The 7,485-nt window shown below is 39.2% G+C and overlaps 1 non-coding gene across 1 annotated transcript; it reads right to left on the bottom strand.

The window, feature by feature from the left end:
• Positions 1-2,085: 2,085 nt before the first annotated feature.
• On the bottom strand, positions 2,086-2,193 carry LOC112713190 (small nucleolar RNA R71). The gene has a single exon (XR_003158165.1). It is a non-coding gene; the product is annotated as a small nucleolar RNA R71 (small nucleolar RNA).
• Positions 2,194-7,485: the final 5,292 nt, after the last annotated feature.

The raw sequence follows: 7,485 nt of genomic DNA, 5'->3' as shown, positions 1-7,485 counted from the left end.
GCAATTAAGCGTACCATGTTGATGGTGCCATTGATGATCACAATTTTGTGCACCAAGTTTTTGGCGCCGTTGCCGGGGATTGTTTGAGTTTGGACAACTGACGGTTCATCTTGTTGCTTAGATTAGGTATTTTTCAGATTTTTTAAGAATGAATTCGAGTGTTTCAAGGTGATGTTTTCATCATCACCAAAGCTGATTGATTTTCATCAATTTAGCTCTTGATTGCAATGTCCTGCTGAAGCTTGGCTAGCCATGTCTAATTTCTTTAGACTGGAGCTTTAGACTAACATTGCATGATTCCTGGAATTCTTATTAAAAGTTTTGGATCTCTTTATTTTCTTCTCCATATAATTTTCGAAAAAACCAAAAAAATTACAAAATCATAAGAACCAAAAATATTTCTTGTTTGAGTTTAGTGTCTTATTTTAAGCTTGGTGTCAATTGCATGTTTCTGTTCTACTTGCATTGTTCATGTGCATTCAGTGATCTTCAAGTTGTTCTTGATGATTTACTTTATCTGATCTTTAAATTTTCTTGTTTTTTGTATTTTGTTGTTTCTCATATGCATTCTCAATTTGTTAGTGTCAGTAGTATACAAACTTCTAAGTTTGGTGTCTTGCATGCATTCTTTATTTGATTTTAGTTGCATTTTGATTTTTCCTCGTCATTAAAAATCCAAAAAAATTTTAATTTGTGTCTTTTCAAGTTAATAATACAGAGAATTAAAGATTTAGAATATACAGCAGAGGAATTACACAGAAAAAGCTGGGCGTTCAAAACACCCAGTGAAGAAGGAAAACTGGTGTTTAAACGCCAGCCAGGATGCCTGGCTAGGCGTTTAACGCCCAAAAGGGGTGAGTTTTGGGCGTTAAACGCCAGAATGGATACCATTCTGGGCGTTTAACACCAGGATGGCACAAGAGGGAAGATTTTGTTTTCAATTCAAATTTTTTTTCAAGTTTCATAATTTTTCAAAATCAAATCTTTTTCAAATCATATCTTTTCAATCATATATTTTCAAAATCAATTTCTTTCCATTTTCAAAAATACTTGCTAACAATTAATGATTTGATTCAACATTTCAAGTATGTTTCCTTTTCTGTTGAGAAAGGTTTAATGTTCGAATCATATCTTTTCTTGTTAGCCAAGTCCTTGATTTTAAAAATCAAATCTTTTTAAATTATTTTTCAAATCATATCTTTTCAATCAAATCTTTTTAAAACCATAACTTTTCAATCATATCTTTTTAATCACATCTTTTTCAAGATAGTTTTCAAATCATATATTTTTGATTTCTAATTTCAAAATCTTTTTCAAAAATCACTTTATTTCTTTCTCAATCTTAGTTTTCGAAAATCATCAATCAAGTTTTCAAAATCTCTTTTAATTATTTTAAAATCTTTTTAACTTATTTTCAAAAATTCTTCCCTTCTTCTCACATCCTAATTCTTCTACCTCCTCCTTTTATTCCTCTGACACCTCAAGGAATCTCTATAATGTGACATAGAGGATTCCATATTTTCTTGTTCTCTTCTCTTTCATATGAGCAGGAACAAAGACAAAAGCATTCTTGTTGAGGCTGACCCTGAACCTGAAAGGACCTTAAAGCGAAAGCTAAGAGAAGCTAAGGCACAACTCTCTGTAGAGGACCTAACAGAAATCTTCAAACAAGAAGAAGACATGGCAGCCGAAAACAACAACAATGCCAACAATGCAAGGAAGGTACTGGGTGACTTTACTGCACCTACTCCCGACTTCTATGGGAGAAGCATCTCTATCCCTGCCATTGGAGCAAACAACTTTGAGCTTAAGCCTCAATTAGTTTCTTTAATGCAACATAACTGCAAGTTTCATGGACTTCCATTGGAAGATCCTCATCAGCTTTTAGCTGAATTCTTGCAAATATGTGACACTGTCAAGACCAATGGGGTTGACTCTGAGGTCTACAGACTTATGCTATTCCCTTTTGCTATAAGAGACAGAGCTAGGATATGGTTGGACTCACAACCTAAAGAAAGCCTGAACTCTTGGGAAAAGCTAGTCAATGCCTTCTTGGCAAAGTTCTTTCCACCTCAAAAATTGAGTAAGCTTAGAGTGGAAGTCCAAACCTTCAGACAGAAGGAAGGTGAATCCCTCTATGAAGCTTGGGAAAGATACAAACAATTGATCAGAAAGTGTCCTTCTGACATGCTTTCTGAGTGGAGCATCATAGGCATCTTCTATGATGGTCTGTCTGAACTGTCCAAGATGTCATTGGATAGCTCTGCTGGAGGATCTCTTCATCTGAAGAAGATGCCTGTAGAAGCTCAATAACTCATTGAAATGGTTGCAAATAACGAATTCATGTACACTTCTGAAAGGAATCCTGTGAACAATGGGACGAATCAGAAGAAAGGAGTTCTTGAGATTGATATTCTGAATGCCATATTGGCTCAGAACAAAATATTGACTCAGCAAGTCAATATGATTTCTCAAAGTCTATCTGGAATGCAAGCTGCACCAGGCAGTACTAAGGATGCTTCATCTGAAGAAGAAGCTTATGATCTTGAGCACCCTTCAATGGAAGAGGTGAATTACATGGGAGAACCCTATGGAAACAACTATAATCCTTCATGGAGAAATCATCCAAATCTCTCATGGAAGGATCAACAGAGACCTCAACAAGGTTTCAACAATAATAATGGTGGAAGAAACAGGTTTAGCAATGGCAAGCCTTTTCCATCATCTTCTCAGCAACAGACAGAGAATTCTAAGTAGAGCCACTCTGACTTAGCAACCATGGTCTCTGATCTGATCAAAACCACTCAAAGTTTCATGACTGAAACAAGGTCCTCCATTAGAAACTTGGAGGCACAAGTAGGTCAGCTGAGTATGAAAGTTACTGAACTCCCTCCTAGTACTCTTCCAAGCAATACAGAAGAGAATCCAAAAGGAGAGTGCAAGGCCATCAACATGGCCGAATTTGGAGAGGAGGAAGAGGCAGTGAACGCCACTGAGGAAGACCTCAACGGACGTCCACTGGCCTCCAATGAGTCCCCTAATAAGGAACCATGGGAATCTGAGGCTCATACTGAGACCATAGGGATTCCATTGGATTTACTCCTGCCATTCATGAGTTCTGATGAGTATTCTTCCTCTGAAGAGGACGAAGATGTCACTGAAGAGCAAAATTCTAAGTACCTTGGAGCAATCATGAAGCTAAATGACAAGTTATTTGGTAATGAGACTTGGGAGGATGAACCCCCTTTGCTCACCAAAGAACTGGATGACTTGACTAGGCAGAGATTACCTCAAAAAAGACAGGACCCTGGGAAGTTCTCAATACCTTGTACATTAGGCACCATGACCTTCAAGAAGGCTCTGTGTGACCTAGGGTCAAGTATAAACCTCATGCCTCTCTCTGTAATGGAGAAGCTAGGGATCTTTGAGGTACAAGCTGCAAAAATCTCACTAGAGATGGCAGACAATTCAAGAAAACAAGCTTATGGACTTGTAGAGGATGTTATGGTAAAAGTTGAAGACCATTACATACCTGCTGATTTCATAGTCCTAGAGACTGGGAAGTGCATGGATGAATCCATCATCCTTGGCAGACCCTTCCTAGCCACAGCAAAGGCTGTGATTGATGTTGACAGAGGAGAATTGATCATTCAAGTGAATGAAGAATCCCTTGTGTTTAAGGCTCAAGGATATCCCTCTGTAACCATGGAGAGGAAGCATGAAGAGCTTCTCTCAAAACAGAGTCAAATAGAGCCCCCACAGTCAAACTCTAAGTTTGGTGTTGGGAGGCCACAACCAAATTCTAAGTTTGGTGTTGAACCCCCACATTCAAACTCTAAGTTTGGTGTTGGGAGGTTCCAACATTGCTCTAAACATCTGTGAGGCTCCATGAGAGCCCACTGTCAAGCTACTGACATTAAAGAAGCGCTTGTTGGGAGGCAACCCAATGTTATATTTTCCTTTTGTTATTTTATGTTTTTTTTTTATAGGTTGATGATCATGGGAAGTCACAAAATCAATTGAAAAAGCAAAAATACAATGAAAAATAGAAAGAAAAATAGCACACCCTGGAGGAAAACTTGCTGGCCTTTAAATGCCAGTAAGGGCAGCAAATGGGCGTTTAACGCCCAGTCTGGCACCATTATGGGCGTTTAACGCCAGAAAGGGGTACCAGACTGCCGTTAAACACTAGGAAAGGGCAAGAAGTTGGCGTTAAATGCCAGAAATGGGCACCAGCCCACGTTTAATGCCAGAATTGGCATAAAGAGCATTTTTGCTTGCTACTTGGTGCAGGGATGAATTTTCCTTGACACCTCAGGATCTGTGGACCCCACAGGATCCCCACCTACCCCACCACTCTCTCTCTTCTTCACCCATTCACCAATCACCTCAACACCTCTTTCCCAAAAACCCCTCACATATCAAATCCCACTATTCTCTTCACCACTCACATCCATCCTTCATAAAACCCCACCTACCTCACCATTCAAATTCAAACCACTTTCCCTCCCAACCCACCCTCACATGACCGAACCATACACCCCCTCTCCACTCCTATATAAACCCATCTTCACTCCTTCATTTTCACACAACCTAAACACTACTTCTCCCCCTTGGCCGAACCACAAAGCCACCTCCATCTCCTCTATTTCTTCTTCTTCTACTCTCTTCTTTCTTCTTTTGCTCGAGGACGAGCAAACCTTCTAAGTTTGGTGTGGTAAAAGCATTGCTTTTTGTTTTTCCATAACCATTTATGGCATCTAAGGCCGGAGAAACCTCTAGAAAGAGGAAATGGAAGGCAAAAGCTTCCACCTCCGAGTCATGGGAGATGGAGAGATTCGTCTCAAGGGTGCATCAAGACCACTCCTATGAAGTTGTGGCCATGAAGAAGGTGATCCCCGAGGTCCCTTTCAAACTCAAAAAGAGTGAATATCCAGAGATCCGACATGAGATCTGAAGAAGAGATTGGGAAGTTCTTACCAACCCCATTCAACAAGTTGGAATCTTAATGGTTCAAGAGTTCTATGCCAATGCATGGATCACCAAGAACCATGATCAAAGTGTGAACCCGGACCCAAAGAATTGGCTCACAATGGTTCGGGGGAAATGCTTAGATTTTAGTCCAGAAAATGTAAAGTTGGCATTCAACTTGCTCATGATGCAAGGAGATGAACACCCTTACACTAGAAGGGTCAACTTTGATCAAAGGTTGGACCAAGTCCTCATAGACATTTGTGAAGAGGGCGCTCAATGGAAGAGGGATTCAAGAGGGAAGCCAGTTCAACTGAGAAGGCATGACCTCAAGCCCGTGGCTAGGGGATGGTTGGAGTTTATCCAACGCTCAATCATTCCCACTAGCAACCGGTCCGAAGTTACTATAGACCGGGCTATCATGATTCATAGCATCATGATTGGAGAGGAAATAGAAGTTCATAAGGTCATATCCCAAGAACTTTATAAGGTGGCGGACAAATCCTCTACCTTGGCAAGGTTAGCCTTCCCTCATCTCATTTGTCACCTCTGTTACTCAGTTGGAATTGATATAGAGGGAGACACCCTCATTGATGAGGACAAGCCCATCACTAAGAAAAGGATGGAGCAAACAAGAGACCCCACTTATCATGAAATCCCTGAGATGCCTCAAGGGATGCACTTTCCTCCTCAAAACTATTGGGAGCAAATCAACACCTGCCTAGGAGAATTGAGTTCCAACATGGGACAACTAAGGGTGGAACATTAAGAACATTCCATCCTCCTCCATGAAATTAGAGAAGATCAAAGGATCATGAGAGAGGAGTAACAAAGACAAGGAAGAGACATTGAGGAGCTCAAGCACTCCATAAAATCTTAAAGAGGAAGGACAAGCCGCCATCGCTAAGGTGGACCCGTTCTTTAACTTCCTTGTTCTTTATTTTCCTGTTTTTCGAAAATTATGCTTATGTTTATCCATGTTTGTGTCTTATGATCATTAGTGTCTTAGTGTCTATGCCTTAAAGTTATGAATGTCATATGAATCCATCACCTTTCTTAAATGAAAGATGTTCTTAATTGAAAAAAGAAGAATTGCATGAATTCTAAATTTTATAGCAAATTAATTATTTTGATGTGGAGGCAATACTTTGACTTCTGAATGTATGCTTGAACAGTGCATATGTCTTTTGAATTTGTTGTTCATGAATGTTGGCTCTTGAAAGAATGATGAAAAAGGAGACATGTTACTGAGGATCTGAAAAATCATAAAAATGATTCTTGAAGCAAGAAAAAGCAGTGAATACAAAAAAAAATATTCGAAAAAATTCGGAAAAAAAAAGAAAGAGAGGAAAAAGAAAAAAAAGAAAAAGAAATAATAAAGTTGTGATTAAAGGCAAAAAGAGTGTGCTTAAGAACCCTGGACACGTCTAACTAGGGACTCTAGCAAAGCTGAGTCACAATCTAAAAAGGTTCACCCAATTATGTGTCTGTGGCATGTATGTATCCGGTGGTAATACTGGAAGACAGAGTGCTTTGGGCCACAGCCAAGACTCATAAAGTAGCTATGTTCAAGAATCATCATACTTAACTAGGAGAATCAATAACACTATCTAGATTCTGAGTTCCTAGAGAAGCAAATCATTCTGAATTTCAAAGGATAAAGTGAGATGCCAAAACTGTTCAGAGGCAAAAAGCTAAAGCCCCGCTCATCTAATTAATACTGATCTTCATAGATGTTTTTGGAATTCATTGCATATTCTCTTCTTTTTATCTTATTTGATCTTCAGTTGCTTGAGGACAAGCAACAATTTAAGTTTGGTGTTGTGATGAGCGGATAATTTGTACGCTTTTTGGCATTGTTTTTAGTATGTTTTTAGTATGTTTAAGTTAGTTTTTATTATATTTTTATTAGTTTTTATTTAAAATTCACTTTTCTGGACTTTACTATGAGTTTGTGTGTTTTTCTATGATTTCAAGTATTTTCTGGCTGAAATTGAGGGACCTGAGCAAAAATCTGATTCAGAGGCTGAAAAGGACTGCAGATGCTGTTGGATTCTGACCTCCTTGCACTCGAAGTGGATTTTCTGGAGCTACAGAAGCCCAATTGGCGCGCTTTTAGCTGCGTTGGAAAGTAGACATCCAGGGCTTTCTAGAAATGTATAATAGTCCATACTTTGCACGAAATTTGATGGTCCAAACAGGCATTCCAAGTCAGCTCAAGAATTCTAGCGTAAAACGCCGGAACTGGCACAAGAATGGGAGTTAAACGCCCAAACTGGCATGAAAGCTGGCGTTTAACTCCAAGAAGAGTCTTTACACAAAAATGCTTTAATGTTCAGTCCAAGCACACACCAAGTGGGCCCGGAAGTGGATTTTTACTCATCTTTGTAAACCCTAGCTACTAGTTCTCTACAAATAGGACCTTTTGCTATTGTATTTTCATCTTTCAATCAGAGATCTTTTGATCATGTTTTTATGATTGAACCCTCTTTGGGAGGCTGGCCATTCGGCCAT

The sequence above is a fragment of the Arachis hypogaea genome, chromosome 9 (assembly GCF_003086295.3).
Source record: "Arachis hypogaea cultivar Tifrunner chromosome 9, arahy.Tifrunner.gnm2.J5K5, whole genome shotgun sequence".
Lineage (NCBI taxonomy): Eukaryota > Viridiplantae > Streptophyta > Magnoliopsida > Fabales > Fabaceae > Arachis > Arachis hypogaea.
Note: the sequence above shows the minus strand (reverse complement) of the source record. Positions and strands in the feature narration are given on the sequence as shown.